Raw genomic sequence first — 22323 nt, 5'->3', positions numbered from 1 at the left:
TTTGTGGTGTGACACATGGATGCTGGTTCCACCTTCATGTATGTGCACAATGTACATGTGCATGTGTGTGTGTATTTGATATGTGTGCCACTGTGATACACCATGGATGCATGTGACACCGACATGTAGGAGGCTGATTGGCAGATGTGACATGGATGCCGATCATTTCACTGCGACAGGTGGTGGAGATGTACAGATGCATGTATTTCTGGTGGCGTGTGTGCATGTGTTCGGCACTCCCCGTGTTGCATGTGACGTCAGGCTAACCTTCGGATGCTCATGCTGTTGTATGTGTATGGATGGTGCTGCCTGCTGCAACATTCCTGTTAATTTGCGCATGTGTGCGGGTTCAAATGATATGTGTGTTGGGGAGTGTGATGCCATCTGTGAAGTTTGACACTGCCACTCATGTGTAACTGTCATGTGTGTATCAGACCATTGTACAGTGCCCTGATGCCTGTGTTCTGTCTCTCCCTGTCTGCAGCGTCAACTGATGAAGAGGGCGGAGACGGTGCTATGAAGCACAGCGCAGAGATCCCACCGCCAGCTGGAGACGCAAGGCCCAGCTCCCCTCCCATGTTGTCATCTCGTCAGGGAGTGAGGAGCCTGGTGCCGCGTCTGGAGGGTAGGTCCAAGAGGCGGAGGTCAGAGGTGGACTCCTCTGCAGCCGAAGGGGCAGCTGAGACCCCACAGGGGCCTGTGGAGGAAGATAGCATGGAGTCATCCAGGTTGGTGGGGGGTTTGGTTGAGGAGGAGGCAGTGGAAGGCCCGCACACGGGGGCTGGAGGGGGGATTCCACTGGTGCTAGTGGTGCAGTCCAGGGGCAGGGACAGGAGGCAGCACAGGGGGCTGCGGAGGTGACTGTGTGTAATCCTGTCCCCGATACTGTGACTGCATCATCCCGCACCAGCAAGGATGCTTCCATCCAGACCCGTTTTCAGGGAGGGGATGCACACCCAACAACTGGTCTTCCTCTCCCTGCGGACGTGGCAATCCGGGACCGTGTTGAGCCTGTCCTGGCTGGGGTGGCGTTGCATCAACGTGGCATTCGGGATGACGGGCAGGGATCTCGTGAGGACACTGCATGTTATTTCGGATGCCTCGTTGACCGCGTCGGCCTTCTAGGACAGGTCACCCAAGCTGGGTTCCTCCGTGTGCTGGATCTTCTAGCGACCCCCTCCTCAACTGAACCCCCTATGCACCAGTCGTCCTCCGTGCCATCTTCCTGCCCAAGTATCACCTGGGCACCCTGTGGAGCTGACCCTGAACAGCGGCCAGGCTGGTGGAGGAAACATCCTTGCCACAGTCGGAGTCGGAGGTCCAGCAGGGGTGGCCACCACAACAAATGGACCCCAGCAAGAGGAGGACGTGCAGGCATCGGCCAGCAGGGCACATGCACGGCAGCAGCAGGCTCAGGGTGGGAGCCATGATGGCTCAGGGACATCTACATCAGAGGGGCAGGCAATGGCCGGAGGGCAGGAGAACCCTGGATTGGGAGTGTCTTCCGTGTGGCAGTGGTTGGGCCGGCAAATATAGGCGGAGCTGCGGCGGGCGGAGGAGGCACGGCTCACTATGGTCAGGGCGGAGAACTCCATGCGCAGGGCGTTGAGGTGGGCTGAGTGCCTCAAGGCCACTCGCAGGGAGTTGGAGGAGGCCATGGCTGCATCCCTGCAAGACCTCGAGGCCAGGGAAGAGGCCCGCCTCTGGGACGTTGAAGAGGAGTTTCATGATGCCCTGGCCCAGAACATCAACAAGTGAGCCGTTGGACTTGCCCAACGCCTTTGTAAATAGTTCTGTAGGTGTAAGTTCACTTTCTATTTTTTTTCTTTGGGGTGCATGGACTGTGCCCCGCCTTTTTGTATATAGTTATTTATTAGGTAGGATTTAGGTTAGGTTTCCTTTGGATTGTTGGGCTCATGGACCCTTGGATGTTCATTTGTAAATAGTTTTAGACCTGGATTTCATTTTCTTGGACCCATCGTGGAATACTTTTCTTTTTTGGAACTCTGATTTTTGTTTGATGGATGAACTCATTGGAGCCATTTAACTTTGGATTTTATTGGTTACAGCATTCATTTATTTTTTTATTTTTTGGACTTCCGGACTTGGAATATTTTTTTTTATTATTGTGTGCTTTTGTTTTATTCATTTGGTTCATTCTTCAATACACTTTTTTTCTATACTTTACTTGTGTGGTCATCTCTCATTTGTTTTGTGCATGTCACAATGTGATTTTTCACAGTCATGTGTCCCCATTGTGTGGGTCTGAGGGACATGTATTCATGGGCATGCTGATTATTTTGTATCATGACATTGGGAATTCAATGTGGAGTGGATGGAATGCTTGGTTGGGTGTTTGGACTGGGGTGGCATGAGGTGGGATTTGGGTGGCCATAAGGGCCATGGGTCTGGATTGTGATGACGTGTCAGGTGGGGGGACATGAGTCAGGGCCTGCTGGCAGGTGCCCGTCAATGGTGGGTGGGTGGCTGGGGCACATGAGTTGGGACCTGTGGCAGGTGCTCGTCAATGGTGGTTGGGTGGGGGTGCAGGGGGACATGAGTCGGGCCTGCTGGCAGGTGCCCGTTAATGGTGGGTGGGTGGGGGACATGATTCGGGGCCTGCTGGCAGGTGCCCGTCACTGCTGGGTGGGTGCGGGTACAGGGGGACATAAGTCGGCGCCTGCTGGCAGGTGCCCGTCACTGCTGGGTGGGTGGGGGTGCAGGGGGACATGAGTCGGGGCCTGCTGGCAGGTGCCCATTAATGGTGGGTGGGTGACATGAGTCGGGGCTCACAAGTGCATGGTGCCATGTGGGCTGCCTGCGGGGCATGGTCAGGGGTGTAGGGTAGTCCCCTGTGGTGTGGGCTGCCTCCAGGGCATGGGGAGGGGGAAAAGGGCACACCTGAGGGCCCACACTGCCAATATATGTGTAAAAGTCTAGGCGCACCCCTCGGAATACACGTACCCCGCTCGCATCAGGTAAAATGTGTCTAGAAATCCACGCGCACCCCACGGAATATGCGCAGGCAGCCCATCCTCCCTCCCCATTCCCCACATGCAGCCCCAACCACAGGGGGGACTTTTTCCACGCATTTTACCTAATGCAAGTGCGGTACGCGTATTCCGAGGGGTGTGTGGGGAGTTTTACAGGCGTTTTTGCTAGCGCGGGTGGGGTACACGTATTCCAAGGGGTGCGCGGGGAGTTTTCCACGCGTTTTCGATAGCGCAAGATGGGTACGTGTATTCCCAGGGGTGCGTGTGGACTTTTACATGTGTTTTCGATAGCGCAGAGGGGTATGTGTATTCCGAGGGGTGCGCATGGACTTTTACACGTGTTTTCAATAGCGCGAGCAGGGTACGTGTATTCCAAGGCGTGCACATGGACTTTTACATGCTTTTTCATGTTTAGTGGGGCTTTATGCTGGTCCCCTGGCCTTTGCGCCATGTAGAAGATTTGTACAATGTTTTTGGCGCACAGGGCGGGATTGGGGGTGTTACTGGCACTGCTGCAGGGTTGCTGCGTCACTCTGCGCCACGGCTGGTTATGGATGTTAAAACGCACGAATACGCTGTGTGCTGAAATGGGTTTTGGCGCACGCAGCTGGTGCAGACTGCCGCACGCGCACACTGTGCGCCAGCCACGTGCGCCAAATTCTATGAATTACCCCCTAAATCTGACAGAAATTGTACGAGTTCTATTTCAGGTGATAGAGGCCCTGAGGGTGAGCCATCCTGTTGTCAGCTGATAACCAATCCAAACTGGTAATTGCATAAGCATAACACTTTCTGCAGGGAAATACATAAGTCATATATTTTGATTTCTGATCTTCCGAAACATGAACTGGAAAAACCTGCTTACGTCCCCTGTTCCTCCTCCAGAACCCTTCAGGATAATCCTAGGCCACTCATAAGTCAGACTGGAAGCTGCTGCACTGTCTACACTCTACCTGCATCACATCAACATCTAATGAAGATTAGTGTGCGATAATTTGAGGTAACACTGGCAGGGAGCACTACATCAAAGATGCGCATGCTTTTCATGGCTCATTATTTCGTACCTTATAACGCTTCCAGTGCTTTGTTTACTCTATCAAAGAAAGAGTGAGTCCTTAGAAAGCTTTAATAGGGCTGCGAAAGAAAACAGCCTCTGGCACACATTAGCTTGACATCAAAGGATACAGCTAATGCGTTCTGCATAATTAATGACGAAGACAGCCGAAGGTCTCCCCTGCACAGTAACTAAAGTTCCGGAGTGCCAATTACAGAAATGAGAGTTGCGGGAGCCACCTCTGCTCGAGTGAATGTGTTTGAAACCTAATGGGCCAAATGCTACGCTCGCATTTTACCGTGACTGAAGAATAGTCGCTTCCGGCTTGGTGTTTGCATTATTCATGTCGTGGCGAATTGATTAAACCAAAGGGTTTGGCGTTGCCTGGCTTTATGCCTTTGTTCGCACTTTGGAGGCCTTCGGACATGCATCGGAGTGACTTTGCAACCACGTAACCTGTAAACTAGTAGGCTTTAACAGAAGAACCATTAATGTTGTTGAGAAGTAATATTCAATGAACAATATTTTCATCTAGCTGGGGAATGCCTTAACTCCCTCGAAGAGCTTTTCCATCTATCATAAAAGTACCCCAACTGCTGCTGGTTTGATTTAATGCTGCAAAGCGTATGCATCCACCAACATATTTTCTTTCTTTCCTTCCTTCTTTCTTTCCTTCCTTCTTTCTTTCCTTCCTTCCTTCCTTCCTTCCTTCCTTCCTTCCTTCCTTCCTTCCTTCCTTCCTTCCTTCCTTCCTTCCTTCCTTCCTTCCTTCCTTCCTTCCTTCCTTCCTTCCTTCCTTCCTTCCTTCCTTCCTTCCTTCCTTCCTTCCTTCCTTCCTTCCTTCCTTCCTTCCTTCCTTCCTTCCTTCCTTCCTTCCTTCCTTCCTTCCTTCCTTCCTTCCCTCCCTCCCTCCCTCCCTTCCTTCCTTCCTTCCTTTCTCCCCTGCAGAAGTTCATGAGATCCAATGGGAATGTACCAAAATGTCACCCAAACAATGTGACATATCAGTTACTGCGCTTTTGTGTCAAACTAACATGCCGACCCCCACCACGCCGACTAATCTGAGCGGGGATTACGGGGATGTTCCCTGCTCCCCTTTGTCAGTGTAATGGGGGTCAGAGGTTGCAGGGGTGTCCCCCGCTTCCATTAGCTGGTAGCGGGGGACAATAAAGAAAAAAAAGATTTAAAAAGAAAAAAAATGGACTCTGCAGCACCAATTCAGACTTACGTTAGTGGGAGAGAACTGAGACTGCAGGGATTCATGTGCGTTACACAGCACCCCCAGTGCAGTGACACAGGGTTGTCTTTTCAGACTTCCCAAAGGTTTAAATACCTTCTCTGGGATAAACTACTGTTTCCCAGAGAATGTAAAGTGAAATTGACTTTACTAGTTTTTCCAAATTCTTAGGCACAGCACACACCATTTTACAATGGAGTGCTGGCGGGGTTACATAGTATCCTGTGTGTCTAAATACTCATGTAGCAGTCAAATGCTACCCTTTCCTATTGAAAAGGCTGGTGGCAAACTACCATGATTTTTCCCGACCGCGAACACTGGTAGCTAAAAATCACGTGAGCCATGTTTTTCAAGATGGCGCCTTAAGCTCCTTTGTTTAAACAGGTCCCGGTCTTCTTTTTTTGCCGTTTCTTTTTGGAAACGTCCTTCTAGAGTTTGTCTCTGCGCGCCAAACAAGGTTTGGTCCCTTTGTTCGTGTGCCTTTGGCGGGCTTCTGGACTGAAGACCGCCTATAGCGTCTGAGTGTCTGGGGTAGGCAGGAAGTGAGCGAGGTGCCCTAAACTCCCTGTGCTTAGTCTCCTAGGAGACCCAAATGCACTCTGGCGTGATGGGCTGGCTGACCATCCGGCAAGGAGAGCTACCCTGCTGGGTGAGTGACAGCTAGGCTGGAATGAATGGGAGAAAACTGTTTAAAAAGTGAGTCTCCAGGACTGGAAGGCAGAGTCGACCACTGGAACAAAAGAACCAAAGATGAGCTGAAAGAGGACGGCTGCTGCAACTCCTGGACCGTTGGTTTGCCCGGTGAAGCCCTTCTGCAGGTCCGAATTGCCAAACTCCATTTGACAGAGAAGCTCCTTCAAGGACGGCTTCTTCCTTTAAGTTGGTGGGACCAATCAACTCTTAAGACACCTGGATACCATTCTCATGGCTGGTTAGGATTAACCAGGGAGAGGGACACCAGCTTGTGTTCTTGAATCTGCGGTTACTGGAACTGAAGTGACTTATTTTTTATTTGCTTTCTTCAATGATCCTGTGCAGTGCAGGAATCCCCCGACATCCTTCCTCTTATCCCCACAGTTGAGGCTCAGGAACAGCGAGATCTGCAGGACCTGCCAGGAACCACGACTTCAGCAGCATGTGTTTCTTCATACAAAGGTACTGAGGCAACCCGATTGAGAGAACACCACTCTAGCAGTGAAAGTTTGTTAAACTTTCCCAACTTGCAGGCCTAATCAGCTTGTGACCCGACATATGATTCTTTTTTGCCTAAACTACTTCTAAGAACTTTCGCAAAGACTTTACGGTTTGATACCAGAACTGCTCTTTCTTATCCAGAACACTAGCCCATTTACTTTGGCCTGGCTTATTGACTTGAATGGAACTCCTCTGGTGAACTGAAACTATTTGCACTGTCTAAAAAGTATATATGATCTATTTTACTTACCTTGTGCCTTTTGCTCCTTTCTAAGTATTGAACTGCTATTTGGCTCCTATTTCAGGGGAGATCAAACTGTCTCAAAACATTAGAATTTTGCATTGAAGTGTATTGGTTTATAATATTAAGTTGCCTTCTCCTAGTGAAATGTTCTCTAAATGATTGGGTAATAAATTAATAAGTGTTTTTACCAAGAAACCTTAAGTATACGTGTTTACTTGAACCACTGTGATTGAAAGTCCTTTGTGTAACTACTTGTACTGCTCACATTCACTCTTGAGATAATCCTGGCTGCTCAGCTCGCTACCAAAAATTGTGTGGTATAGACTTATACCAAAGGTTGGTTTGGCTAACACCTGTAGTCCTAATTGTGTGTAGTGGTCCCACAGGGTACTGCCTGCAATTCTGCCTAACAGGGAGGCTGATCATAGAGGATCATGGTACCCAGTGAGACTCTGAGGGTAGCCATGCAACCAGTCGCTGCAGGTGACAGGTAGGTTAGCAGGGGAGGGAGAGCGAGAAAGCAGAGGAGAAAAGGAAGGTCTTGAGTTGTTTACATAATTTTAGGTGGTACGGCTCAAGTTTGAGAGGGGCAGGGAGGCCGTTCCAGAGGGAGGCACCTGCAGAGGAGAGCGATCTACCCCCTACTCTTTGCCTGGAGAAGTGCCTGACCCTCAGAGAGTTGGAGGTAGCTGAATGACGGGCTCGAGAAGGAAGGTATTTTGGAAGAGAGAATTGGATGGAGTGCAGACCACCGGCCCCAGAAAGCCTTGTTGATGATGCAGAGGGTCTTGAACTTGATCCTTGCAGCCACCGGGAGCCAGTGGTGAGATTTCAGGGCTGGACCGATACGGTCCCTGGGCTTGAGGCCAAGAATAAGTCTTACAGTCCTGTTCTGGATTAGTTGCTGAGGGCAGAGGGTAAAATAAGGCAGATTGAGAAATAGGCTGTTGCAGTAGTCCAGCCTATAGAGAACCAGGGCTCTGGAGACAGCAAGCTTCTGGGGGAAAGTGAGAAAAGCAAGAAAACCTCTGAGGAGGTGCAACTGGTAGTGGGCCTTCTTGGCAAGGTCTGTGATGTTAGGAGAGACTGAGAGAGTGGCGTTGAAGATGAAATTAAGGTTTTTTGCCTTACAGGAAGGCAAAGGGACAGGGCCCAGGGAGGGCGGCCAGAGTGAAAGATGGAAAGCAGGGGTCCCAATGAGAAGGATCTCCATCTTACTGGCATTAAGGTAGAGATCATTGGATTTGTACCAATCCTGAATTGTGAATAGACATTTAGGAATGAGTGAGAGAGGAGAGGAGGCTGAGTGGAGCCTGAAAGAGAGCTGAGTGTCATCCGCATAACACTGAAAGTTAGAGGAGAAGGTAGAAATCAGGTGGGCCAAAGGGGCCAAGTAGACACTGAAGAGCCAGTGTAAGAGGATAGAGGCCTGGGGAATACCACATGTGGAGAGAGAGGTGGTAGAGAGAAAGGACCCAAGTTGGCCCTGGGAGGGTCGGTTCAGTAGGAATTAAGTCAACCAGTCCAGGGCCTATTCTTTGACACCCAGGGTTGATTGATCAGGATGGCATGACTGACCATGTCAAAAGCAGAGGAAAGGTCAGGGAGGATGAGGATAGAAGGAAGGCTGGAGTCAAAATTAGAGAGCAGCTGAACGGGTGTTCAGGAGCGCAGTTTCTGTGCCTCTGTATGCTCTGAAGCCATACTAATGGTCATGGAGACAATCAACAGATTCAGTGTGGAAACTAAGCTGGGAAATTGGCAGCTTTTCCAGGGGTTTGGCCAGGAAAAGAGTGATAGCGATCGGGCCATAGTTTGCCAGACAGGTAGGAGCGGCAGAAGGCTTTTTAAGGTGGCGGGTGCACAAGGGAGTGCTTGAGGAGTCCGGGGAAAGATCCAGTGGCAAAAGAGTGATTTCAGAAATCGGCCAAGGCTGGAGCGAGGGTGTCAATGTGGTCCTTGATGGTTCTGGAGGAGCAAGGGAGCACCTGTTTGCATAACACTTTCATAGATCGGACTTGTCTGGAGACATCGTCAGGTGTTGTCATAGAGAAAGAGGAGAAAGGAGGAGGAGAGGGAGAGGTGGCCAGAAGGGGGCTGAGGGAGGTAGAGGAAGAGGAGAGCAAGTGCAATGAGTTTTAGTGGTGAAGTGAGAAGCCAGGGCCATGCAGAGGGCCTGGGAAGGAACAGGAGAGGTGGAGACTGCAGAAGTATTGGCCAGCTCCTTGAAGATTTTAAAGAGTTCGACCATGTTGTTAGAGGCCACAGAGACGCGGGCTTGGATGTGGACTCTCTTCTTGGACGGGGCGGAGAGTCTGTATTGCCTTCGGAGCAGGTGGCAAGCCAGTTTGTCAGAGGATGTGCCTGAAACCCTTCACTTCCTCTCAGCCCCCCTGAACTTGAGTTTCAGGGCGGCGAGGCCGGAATCATATCAAGAGTTGCACTTGGAGGTAGGCTACTGAAGGATTCTCATGACAGGGGCAATGATGTCCACAGTGTTGGCGATAGATTGATGCAGGTTAGAGAGGGCTGTGTCAGAATGTGCATCAGCCGCATGAGTAGGAGGATCAGAGAAAGTAGAGCCAAAGGCATCCACTGACACGCTTCATGGGCTGAGTGACAGAGAAGGTAGGCGGCAGTGCTGGGGTGGGCTTTGCCTGAGGGACAGAGAGTTTCAGGTGAGAGGAAAGCAGAAAGTGGTCAGTCCAAGAGAGCGCAGTGGTGAGAGGTTTAGAGAGGGGGATGTCTGAGGAGATGAGAACATCTAAGGTGTGTCTGACAAAGTGTGTCGGACCAGAGGGTAGAATGGAGAGAGAGTGTCGCAGAGGTTGCGGAAGAGCCTAGGGTAGAGATTAGAAGCATCCAGGTGGATGTCGAGGGCTCAGAGGAGAGGTTGAGAGGTAGAGGCAATGAGAGAAGAGGAGACGTCAGCCCACTCTCAGAGGAGGAGGGGAACCTGGCCATGTGGCCTGTAGATGGTGGTTACATTCGGATAGAGGCCAGGAGCGAAAGAGAGCCTGCAGAGCAGGGATTGTTAAGATGGATTTCTAAACTCTGACCTGTTGGACAGCAGTTTAGGAGGGCACCCTAGTTTAGAGGAACAGGGGAACCTTCTGGACAAACTAGACCAATCTACGGTAGCTTGGCAGGCGGTCAAGACTAAGTCCCAGGAGGGGTGAGAGTTATTGGAAGCCCACAATGAGCATACACAGTAAAACTCCTCAGAGTATATGAGATGTTAGACAGATGTATATCAAAAAATACATTTATTATTGGCCTTATAACTAAACACGATTAAACCACAGTATTCGTATTCACAAGACAGTTACCACACATGCTTTTTCACTATGTAACATACATACAAAATGCGTTTAGCCTAATGCTGATGAAAGGGGAGAATATAGCTACAACCTGTAACAGAAATGGGTAAGTTAAACAGGGGAAACAAATGACTAGATTAGTGAATCGCGCTGGGCTAAACTGATTTCAATAGTCCATAGTCATTGCTCAATTGAGTTCATCCATTCAATGCTGAGTTCTGACAATACTGAATTTATTAAAAATCAAGAAGCGCATAACAGCTTTCAGCCGACACGTGTTTCGACCGTAGGTCGTACTGAAGGCTGCCAAATAGAACCTTGTTATTGAGTAATTTTGTCACAGAGAATATTTACGTTTCATTTTGTCATCATTGACAGATTTCAAAAATTAAAAGAAAATCAGATGTAATAAGATTGACAAGCCATTCAATGGTTCCATACCACATTTGAAAAAGTCCAGCAGGGTTGGCGGGAACAAACAACAGACAGCGAACAAAGAATAGAAAAACTGCAGCACGAAATAATACTTTGACAAAGAATGACAATGCCTTAGCAAAAGATTTAAAGAAAGGGGCTATTCGCCATTCACTTTGAAAAAATCACTAGACAGGAACAAAACTTTAGATAGATCTGCTATGTTGAAACAAGACTCTGGCAAAACCAAAAACTGCCAAAAAACACTTGATATTATTACGCAATTCTCAAAAGATACACATGACCTTTACCAAATTGTATCCAAACATTGGCACATTTTGAGTATGGAAAAAGACCTCAAGCAGTATCTACCTACTAAACCTAAGTTCGTGTTCACACGCGCTCCCACGATTAGAACCACATTGTGCCCATCATTTCTAGACACAAGCAATCATGCCACCAGTAGCGGCAGTGTTTGGCTGCGGACTCTGACAGGTTTCCATAAATGTGGGACCTGCAGCCTGTGCACATACGCACATGCAGATAGTGACTTTTTTGTGCAACCAGATGGTTCGAAGTTTGTCATTAATTGATTTCATCAATTGCGGTACAACGTATGTAGTTTATGCCATAATTTAAACTCAGCTCAATAGAACAATGACTATGTACTATGGAAATCAGTTTATCCAATCGCGATTCACTAATCTAGTCATTAGTTTATGGATGTTACGAGTTGAGCCTCCAGGTATTAGTGACGCTGCGGACTAAGGATACATAAACCACAAATTAAAGGAATGGTTCGCCCAAAAATGTTTCTTTCAAAAATAGATAGGCAATATAAAAAAAAAACGATTGCCATTTTTTTTGGAAGTCCCTATGTAAAATTTTGAGCAATTCAAGCTCAAAGATAGCACATGGGGGCATCCATTTTGTGAAATGGATGCCCGCAGATGTGCTCGCTTTGGCTTTTGCGGCACTAATGAAGGAAAAGCCAGCCAGCTCTAGTAAACAAAAGCTACCACTGGGTCGCTTTTCCTTCATTGGTGCTGTACGCGGAGGATGGGGACCGGAGACTACATGCAGAAAAGCTGCAGCTGCATCTCGGTAAGTGCTCTTTTTTAAATAAAAATAAACACTAGCTGCGTTTTTTTTTCAAAGTTTTCCGGGCTGGAGGAGCCTGGAAAACTTAGAAATAAAACCACAGCTTTAAAAACGTTGTATTTATGTTTGCGGTAGCTTTGGAAGCGACCGCAAACATAAATACAATGTAATTGTGTTTGAAAACGCTGCGGTTTTTCTTTCTAAGTTTCTCAGGTTACTCCAGCTCGGAGGAGCCTGAGAAACTCAGAAAGAAAAACCGCAGCGTTTTCAAACACAACCGCGTTGGGTTTCTGCCTGCCGTGGCTATCACTTTGGGTCTCCGGTGCTCCCCCAGGAGAGCACGGAGACCCAAAGTGAAAGCGAAGGCAGACAGAAACACAACACGGTTGTGTTTACATGCCGCAGTGTTTCTGCCTAAATCTGCTTTCCCATTTGGGGCTCTAGGGCTCCATGGGGAGCCCTAGAGCCCCAAATGGGAAAGCAGATTTAGGCAGAAACACAACGCGGTTGTGTTTGAAAACGCTGCGGTTTTTCTTTCTAAGTTTCTCAGGCTCGGAGGAGCCTGAGAAACTTAGAAAGAAAAACCGCAGCATTTTCAAACACAATAACATTGTATTTATGTTTGCAGCTAATGCTTATTTAAAAAAAAAAATAAGTAGCACTTACCGAGATGCAGCTGCAGCGTTTCTGCCTGTAGTTTCCGGTCTGCGTCCTCCGAGTCCCGGCACCAATGAAGGAAAAGCCACCCAGTGGTAGCTTTTGTTTACTACAGCTGGCTGGCTTTTCCTTCATTAGTGCCACAAAAGCAAAAGCCAGCACAGGCGGGCATCCATTTCACAAAATGGATGCGCCCATGTGCTTGCTTTTGCACATTTTTGAGCTTGAATTGCTCAAAATTTTACATAGGGACTTGAAAAAAAATGCCAATCGTTTTTTTTTATATTGCCTATCTATTTTTGAAATACATTTTTTTGGGCAAACCATTGCCTTAATTTTGAGAGTCTGCGCGCAACCATTAGTGTTTCTACCCAACAGAGTTGGTAATTCAACAGAGATATAGCATTCGACAGTTCTTCAGAGCCAAGCCCTATCTTATGCAGTCCAGCCCTAAGAAGTGAGGAGCTTTATGCTCAAAGTATAGCAGTGCGTTAAGAACACAAGGTTGTGTGTAAAGCGAAAGGCGGGTTCTCTTCAGGGAGATGTAGCTGTTCAGGAAGGGGGTTGAGGAGATGAAGAATAAAGCCCTACTCCTTGAGCAGGGCCTACCCTTGCAGATAGAGTGACTTTCAGAGTTTGGGAATAGCTAGTGAGTGCAGGCTAGTCCAGCTAAGGAGAGTATCTTTTAAGGGATTCTTTTTGCTTAAAAACAGATGGATGTGCCAGGTGTCTACCGGTAAGTGATGCAAGTACTCGCCGACCCTCGGCACAGTCCAGACCAAACTTTGCCAGTCTTGTCCACTTCGCTAGTAGGTTTCACCCCTGCAGTTACAGGATGCTCCGGCTCTCAACGACTGTGGGAGGGGATGATCGTTCTTGGCGGGACAGTAGCCTTTACTCAGCTCTCGAAGAAAGGAGAAGGATAGTTCCAGTGCAGCATGTCTCAGGACACTGTGGGGCAGGTCTGCAGGCACTTACAGCGACAGTCACTACAGCATGGCGAAACAGGGACCGCAAATGCATGCAGTATGGTGCACTCTCATAAGTTGCAACCCAGAGGAGCTAGGACATCGAGATTTGGCGGATGAGGGCCGAGGACCACAAGTAAGCAACGCCCAAAGTCTCAAGTCTCAACTCAGGGTGGCGCGCGCTCCAGTATAATACCCTGGATTCGAGCTAGTCAGTTCACTGGATGGCCCAGGAACACTTTGTCAGGGTAAGTAGGAGGTGCTGAGAATAGTTGGTCCCACAACTCCAAAGGGTTGAAGTGCCCTTGCAGGCCTTTTTGGTATGATGCAAAAGTAGGGGTCCAACGGGACAACAGCGTGTCAGGCTGCAAAACCTTCCAGCATTTCTCTGGTGGTTCCTCCAGACTGCTCTTTCGTTCAGGATACCTGACTCCTGCTGTAGTTCGAAATGAATTTCAGGTGATCGACCTGGAATGGATGCAGAGCCCCTTGTTTTATCCCCAGATTATTTTTCCGCCCATATCTCAGATAACCAATGGAAGATCTGCTCTCTTGCATGCACACCAGGCATGGCCTGTCAAATGGGAAATTATATCGTGCCTCCTATTGTGATGAATATATGTATATTGGCCTACGACAAGCTGCTTGTAAGCCACTTGCGAAGAAATCTGTGTTGCAAGGTCCCGACCTTAGAATCAATGTAAGCCGCCATTTTAGGTCAAACCGCCATTTTAGGTTCTCTCTGCAAAGTCACCTTGTGAGCTAAAATGGTGGACAGTGTAATTCTGAAAATGTAACATGGCCGTCTTGACCTCTATGTATAAACTAATGTGTAACTTGCCTGCAGGCCACTTGTTAGGGCCATGAACTGAGACCTTGTCCTTCGTTGACCTGTGTGTAAAGGATTACTTGTGTCAATTAAGCTAATTCAGGAGCATATGTTACGAACAATGTATTCAAATACTGAAATGTGAACACTTGTTTGACTACATTGTATAGATGTTTAAGAAGGCTCAACACGAGATCCTAAGATACACTGTTACTATTAAAGTTTGTTGGTGAATACATTAAAAGTAAACCCTAAACGTATAGATGTGCGAACTCGGCATGAACCCTAGATCCGTAATCTATTAACAAATATTATATATATAAGGTACGACTATTCTAATGTACAGTCCCACTCACTGAGCACACCGAACCATGCTGGAGTTCGTTGTGTTGTACTGAGGGCCTTTACAAATCTGTTGTTTTGTCCTTTGAAACTGTTCAGTATAAAATAAAGTTCCTTTGTATGTTCCTTTGTAACCCGTGTTCGGTGTATTTCCTTTTGGGGGTACTCAGTCTCGATATTTTCTCTTTGTTTTCACAGTTGGCGCCCGAATAGGGACCCTCAAGATTGTTGCCGGATTGTCGAAGGTTGACACACGCTATCGGACCGGGATCGGAAAATAAGGGGCCCCTTCTGAAAAAGACGCGACACCTCAGCAGCGCAGCACGACCCGATCCCTGGACGATTAGCTTGTGGTCCGAGACGGCATCTTGACGAGGGTCCACTTATGGAGGCGGGCAGATTTGCCGAAATCACCAAACACGAGGTAAGATTAGTTAGATAAGAATTTTGAAATCCGATCGGACCTCCTTAGGATTGATCAGGTGAGTCGTGACCCGATTCTTAAGTATCCTTATAATTTGTTTTGGCGCATTGTATCTGTAAATACAATTATTGACCAGGTAACACCAATATTTTGATATGCCTGGGAAATTGTCTACCTGCTTCAGGGCGTTATTCCGCAGTGATAGGCAATCTTTGGAATTTAGCCGTCTGGCACCACAGGAGAGGTCGCCGGCTTGTACTATGTTCTGTAAGCAAGGGCATTGGAAGTATAGTGTTTAATGATATTTGGCACAGACAAACCATACATGCCTCCGAACTTCAATGGCCGATCAATGGTAGTTTTGAAATCCCTTGTATTGAGTATTTAGAGTCAATTTTGTTAAAGAAAAAGGCTAGACCTGCAGCATTTGATGTTTTGCAGAATTGGAAAAAAAGAAGCGTTACAGCAACTTAAGAGTAGAGAAAAACATGTGCGCCGTCATAAAACGAATGCCGAAAAAGCGTTGTTGTATGACAAAGATAAACAGTCTGAGTCTGCTAGGAATATGGAGAGGGTTTTCTCACTTGGCATTCAGAAAATCTATCCTTCTAAAGACTTCTATGTTTCTGATGAACTTATTGATAAATTGTTAAATGAATGAAGGCCTGGTGCCTCTGCGCCACCTCCGTATGTTCCTCTTCTTGCTGCTTTGCCTCTTCCTGCTGTTATTCCTGCTCTTCCTGCTGTTGTTCCTGTTGTTCCTGCTCCTCCTAATGTTCCTCTTCCTCCAGTTGTTGTTTCTCCACCTCTTCCTATTGCACCAGTAACAGTACCTCCATTGAATTTGCCTGCTCCCCCTCTTCCAAGTGGTCTTGTACCACTTGTAGTCAATCAGGGTGCGGGGTCAAGGGTTGTTACTCGCAATACTGTACCTCCAGAGAAGAAACGGGATTTGATTGCATGGGCTAAGCATTGTATGGAGAGAGATGATCGAGCTAATGTTTTTGCCACACTTTCTAATATGGATAATTTTCCTGAGAAAAATGTTTTTATTGAAGGCTTGGGGATTCATTTATTTGTAATGTGGGGCAAATTAAATAATACAGAACTCCCACAAGGGTTGAGAGATCTGAACACTTTAGCATTTTCAAGAGACACTGTGGAGACTGCGCATGCGCAAGCGGCGCATGAAGAGCTAATCGTCTCGGGTTCCCGGCGGCTGCGGAATATATCCAGTAATTATTCCGCATATTGGAACCACCCAACCTCAAGTCACAGCACCCCGGTGGCGGACGTCCCCAGGCAACAATAGCTGCGGCCTGGGGCGAAATCGGTCCCGGGAAGGCGAAGAACGTGACCCCGGATTCGCCGGTGCGAGACTTGCCGCCATTGCCGTGCGACTGCAGAGCGCCCGCTCCGCCCCTCCCCCCCTCAGCCATCGAGGAGCGGGCACTTCATAGAGGCAGGAGACGGCCCCGAACCAACACCTACAGGCTGCAGCCCGGAGCCCCTCTCTCCCCGTGCCACGCAAGACAACCAGATGCCTGCCCACGCTGCCGGGCCGGACCGGACGGCATATGAGAGGAGGAGGACGGGGGACGAGGCACGGAGCTGAGACCTCTCCGCCCCTCCCCCCGCCGCTGGTGAGACAGCAGCATCCGGGGTTGAGCCGCGACGCAGACACGGGCAACACAGTGTCGTGCTCCCCCCAACAATACCGACAAGGTACGTGGAGCCTCTCCCCCCCACCCCCACCCAACGAACCGAGGGACAGCGTCCCGCACGAAGGAAGGGGCACACCCCCCTCCCACGACAACAACAGAGCTGGGTGAAGGGGACTGAAGGCGCTCTCCACCCCCACCTCTAGGAGCACCCTGTACTGGTGCGCATAACCTCACTCCCACACTGCGAAAGGGCTTAAAAGGCCCAGAGGACTGGCCACAAAGCGGCAACTTTGGGACACGATTGTTGGAGGCACGAAGGCCCCTGATGCAGGACCCATAGCCCCACTGGCAAAAAGCTCTGGACACACACCCCACAAGGGGGAACACCTCCCGGTGGGGACGAGCATCGGGGCAACCACCCAACCCCCCCCCACAGCTCTACCGGACCAGACTCTCCAACAAGTATACCGGACCACCCAGAACTGGGGATTGGCGCTTAGGCAACCCATGCAGCCCCTGCCCCTGCCGTTGCTTCGAAACAGAGACATAGTGGCAAAAGATAGACGACCGGCGAGCCCACCCCGACTTGGTCCCCTCGGCGATCGCCGCGGGGCATACACACGACCCACCCGGGCCTAAATCCTCACATAAACCACCGACTCAGCCATGGGCAAAGACAAGGTAAAGCGGCAAACCCTGCAGAGTAAAATGGACCTTTACACAGTGGAGGCCCCCTCCCGCCAGGAGACACAAAACCCGGCGGAAGCAGGCAACATGGAAAGAACTCAGGACCCCCAACTCTCCCTGAATGACTTAATGAAGGCAATTGGGGACTCTAGAACTTCGCTGGAACTTAAAATAGGAGGTGTCTCCACGGAAGTATCTCTCCTATGCCAGGATCTCCGCAACCTGTCATCCAGGGTCGGAGAAGCGGAACAAAGGGTGTCGGATACAGAAGATAACATCCGCCAGTTGGAACAACAATTAGCCATAATCGCCCAGAAAGTCAACCAACTTGAATACCGGGCCGAAGACAGTGAGGGCAGGGCCCACCGCAACAACCTCAGGATTCTCGGGATCCCGGAGAGAGAGGAAGGCCCCAGTGTCGAACTTTTCCTAGAGGACTGGCTACCTCATGTCTTTGCCCCCAAGAAATTGTCAAAGTTCTTCTCTATCGAGAGAGCACATAGGGTACCCACCGGGAGACCCACCCCAGGAGCCCCACCTCGAACAATAATAGCACGCCTCCGGCCCAATCACATACAACGGCTATAGAGTGGGGTTTTTCCCGGACTATACCAAAGAGGTCCAGAAGGCCCACCAGTCATACGACTCTGTCAAGAAGAAACTTCACTCCTTGTCAATTAAGTTTGCTCTCTTCTTCCTGGCGATACTCAAGGTCCACCATGAGGGCACGACCCATTTATTCCACAATCCCAAAGAAGCATGGGATTGGCTCGAAACACAGATCCTCAATGGGCCCATGGCCTGATGCTCGCCCTCCGGACCGCCTACACGCAAACCCGGGCCCGGGCAGCGCTCGCCACCCTTCACCCAGATAGACCCGGAAACCGCATGCCACAGCGTCCCACCCAAAATACCACAGAGAACGGATGAGGTCTGGGCACCACAGAACCGAACTGGCCACGTGACAACACGGAAACTACATCATTGTGGCCGCCACCGTTCAGGTACCTTCAGGTACCGCAGTCTCCACAAGGGCTACCACCCTAGGTCGGGTCATCCCGACGCAGTTTAAGTTCACCAAGTTATAAGTTCAATGTTTGGGCGACAGGTGCTCCCAGTTGGGGGGGGAGTACAGGGTGGGGGGAGTTTTGGGGAACCAAGGAAACGGAATCACGAGAAAAGAAAGATGAAAACCGACGAGAGCAGACAAGGCAAACAAATACTGTTTTGGGCCAGGACCAGAGACACAAGTATCTGCCAGCCCTCAAGGGCTACAATGCGAAGCGGCCCCCAGATGTCCCCCCCGAGAGGAAAACGACATACGTCCCCGGGGAGAAAAACGCAACTGCCACTAATCCTCCCTGCTACCCCACCAAATAGACTCACGCAGACAGGATGAACTCCAATAAGGTGACAATACTGTCCTGGAACGTCAATGGCCTCGGCTCTAGCATAAAGCGGAGACTGGTGCTCCAGTACCTAAACCGACACTCGCCGGACATTGCCCTCTTAAATGAAACGCACTTGATAGGCACAAACACCAACTTCTTTAAAAGGTCCAACTACTCGAATGTCTATCATGCCGGATTCACGAAAGGAGCCAGGGGCACAATGATTCTCGTTCACAAGAGAGTCCCTCTCCAGGTTAGAAAGATCAGGGCGGACCCCCGGAGGAATGCGCCTCCTATCGTCCGATATCCTTGATCAATGGCGAAGCGAAGGTTCTCGCCAAAACACTCGCTAACAGACTGCTGCAAGTGATGGAGACCCTCGTCCACCCAGACCAATGTGGTTTTATGCCCAATAAATCAACACGGATGAACCTACGCAGAGTCCAATTGGCGCTGTCCAGGGCAAAGGAAATACCAGCCCCACTCGCCCTCCTGGCGGTGGACTTAGAAAAAGCCTTTGACTCTGTGGGGTGGGATGCTTTGTGGGAGATCATGGCTAGGATGAACCTGGGGCAGACATTTATATCCTGGGTAAAACTTTTATATGCATCCCCGGAGGCCACGGTGAGGGTGAACGGCAGGTCCTCCAAACCATTCCCCCTGGGTCGGGGCATGAGACAGGGATGCCCGCTGTCTCCACTCCTCTTCCTCCTTGCCATCGAGCCGCTAGCGATTGAGCTTAGAGCTAACACCAACTGGACTGGTTTCGTCTGGCCGGGAGGGGGAGAAGACCGCCTTTCGCTCTATGCGGATGACCTGCTCTTATACCTCAGTAACCCGAGTGTCTCGTGCCCGGTGGTCTCCCTCATACTCAGGGAATATCAGTACTTTGCAGGCCTGAAGGTTAACGATGCCAAAACCATCTTCTTCCCGATTCAGGGTGGTGAGTCGGCGATCCCGGAGACCTGCCCATATCACGTCTCTATCAGGGAACTCAAATACCTGGGTATACGGCTCGACCCGACGCTGGATGGGTTACCCCGGCTTAATATACAACCAGTCATAGAGCGGTTCAACAGAGACACCCCCCATTGGCAATCTCTTCCCCTATCACTAATGGGCGGGCCGCATTATTCAAAATGATGACCCTTCCCAGACTATTGTATGCCCTCCAAAATGCCCCATTCCCCATCCCCCGAGAAACATTCGCACTCATTCACAAGAACCTGCGCACACTGCTATGGGGCGGGAAACAATCCAGGATTGCCCTTGATACGCTCCAGAGATCAGTGGGGGAGGGAGGCATCGGTTTACCCTGCATACGCACCTATTACCTGGCCACACAGATAGGGGTGGTGAATGACTGGATCCACGCGGACCCCACACTCCCACACACCCGTATAGAGCTGGAGACCATGTCCCCGCTGACACCGCTCCAAATCCTCTACGCCACCCACGAGCAACTCCCAGTGCTGCCCAAAATGACCCACCGCATCCGGCGCGCATGGTGGGCCGCACACAAACTAATCGGCTGGGAAGAACAGCCAACACTGTCGCAACCCATATGGCACAATGCGCTCCTCCCGGAACTAGTGAAAATGGGCCCCTTCGGTCACTGGCTGGCAAAAGGAATACAAACATTAGCACACGTGATACAAGAGGGTCGCCTCCTGAGCTTTGAGACCATGCGTAAACAATTCGACCTGGCACCCATGGACCGGTTTCGGCATACGCAGCTGTCCCACGCCATCCGCACCCAATTCCCCGACACTACGGTCGTACCTCCCTGCTCTCCCATCGAGATAAATATCCTTCCACAGCACATCTCCTCTAGGGTCACTTCCACTCTCTATCAAGCCCTTAACTCATTCAGGGCTACACAACTTGAAGGGCTAAAGGCAAAGTGGGAAAGGGATCTGGGCCCCCTGGAACCTGAAGATTGGGTGGAGGCGTTAATGGCCCCCAGAGAAATTGGAATAGAATCCAAGCTCAGACTAATACAGTTGAGGATTCTCCACCGTTCATACCACTCACGCACGGCAATGGCCAGATGGGGTGGAATAGAAGACGGGACATGTGTCCGATGCAAAACTGAATCCGCCACCTTCTACCATATGATATGGGACTGTCAGGTGATACAGGCCTTCTGGGTGGGCTGTGTCAACACAATCTCAGCCGCTCTGGCGACACCAATCCCTAGGGACCCCAAAATGATACTCTTGGGCATTGAGGGTGAAGTAGACCTGTCCAAATATGAGAAAATGTTTTTGGCAATTGCATTGGGGGCAGGCAAAAGACTTATAGCGGCCAATTGGGGATCTGCCGAACCACTGAGCCTGAACCGCTGGAGTAATGAGTTGGACAGGTGCGCAACCCTAGAGCGCCGGATCTATAATGTAAGGGGCTGTCCCCGCAAATTAGAAAAAATATGGGGTAAATGGCTAGATGCTCAATGAGCCCCGCAGGTGGGGGTACACCGGTAACGCTGCTAGCATTGTTTGCCTGCCTTGTCCTATTGATGTCTTACGGTCCTCAGCCCTACGGGCCCTGTTGCTATGGATAATTGCCTTCAACGTGTATACCGCTGATTCATGTCTTATTCATGTACGTTTCTCTATGTTATGTTGTTAAAATTTAATAAACAGTTATAAAAAAAAAAAATTAAAAAAAAAGAGACACTGTGTGAAAGTACATGAGCATGTCGAGAGGATATTTGAGTATAGAAAGGAGTTGGAAAGGTAACAGAATGAGGATGACAATGAGGATAGTATGTATGTACAGAAACGGTTCCTTCCTTGTCGCAAATCGATATCCGAAGAAACACGAATTTGTACGAAAGATGCGATTAGATGGATCTCAGATATGTCGATAACTACAGTTGAGGTATATGACACATATAGTCTGTATACGCCAGAAATGCAGAGGAAAGTGATACAGGTAATGATGGAGTACCTGCAGGATGAATGTGTAAAGAGAAAGATTAGCTGTCCTACAGAGTTATTGAGTATTTATAAGAGAGATTTTTCACTTGACACTTCTTCGACTGCTTTAGCGCTTGACTTGGCTCTGTTGCTTAGTAAGCGTTCGGAGTTGCCTACTTCTCAGTTGCCTATGAGAGAGGTTCCTCTGACATTGGTCCCGAAGGTTGAGTTTGCGGCCGATCCTGCAACGAATGCAGTTGCTGTGACCATTCCTGCACATTATGTATCGCAGTTTGTTCACGTCCCGTTCTCGAGACAGGAAGTGAATACTATTAGACAATCTATTCCTGACATTAGGAAAAATCCGACAGGATTCTATAAAGAAATAGAGTCTGTCTTACAGTCCTCAGTATTCACCTTGAGTGATATTGATCTGTTATTTTCTGTACTCCTGCCCGTAGATTTGTGGAAACAGGTTAGGACTATAGATGACGTACCAGGGTTGGGAGATACATGGGCTAACATAATTAGACTTGATGGAGAAAGGCCTGCTGGCGAGAGACCGCCTCAGGTGATACTAACTTTACCTGACAGGATTATTGCTAAACTGAAAACCATAATTCCCAAAAAGAGAATTATTTGGGACAAGCTTACGGCCTGTGTCCAAGGGAAGTCTGAGGGTGCTACCGAGTTCTTTAATCGGTTCGAACAGGTATTCTCGGATTTCAGTGAACAAGACTTGGGCACAGAGTCTGGGAAAAGATTATTTGTGGACAAGTTTGTGCGTGGATTGCTGCCTGACATCCAGTCACAAATTACGTCTTCTGAGAGCGCTTGGCAGATGAAGTCCCAATCAGAAGTACTGCACATGGCTCAGTACTAC

Source organism: Ambystoma mexicanum, chromosome 7q, assembly GCF_040938575.1.
Source record: "Ambystoma mexicanum isolate Mex_15411 chromosome 7q, UKY_AmexF1_1, whole genome shotgun sequence".
NCBI classification, from domain to species: Eukaryota; Metazoa; Chordata; class Amphibia; order Caudata; family Ambystomatidae; genus Ambystoma; species Ambystoma mexicanum.
This window is presented reverse-complemented; position numbering follows the sequence as displayed.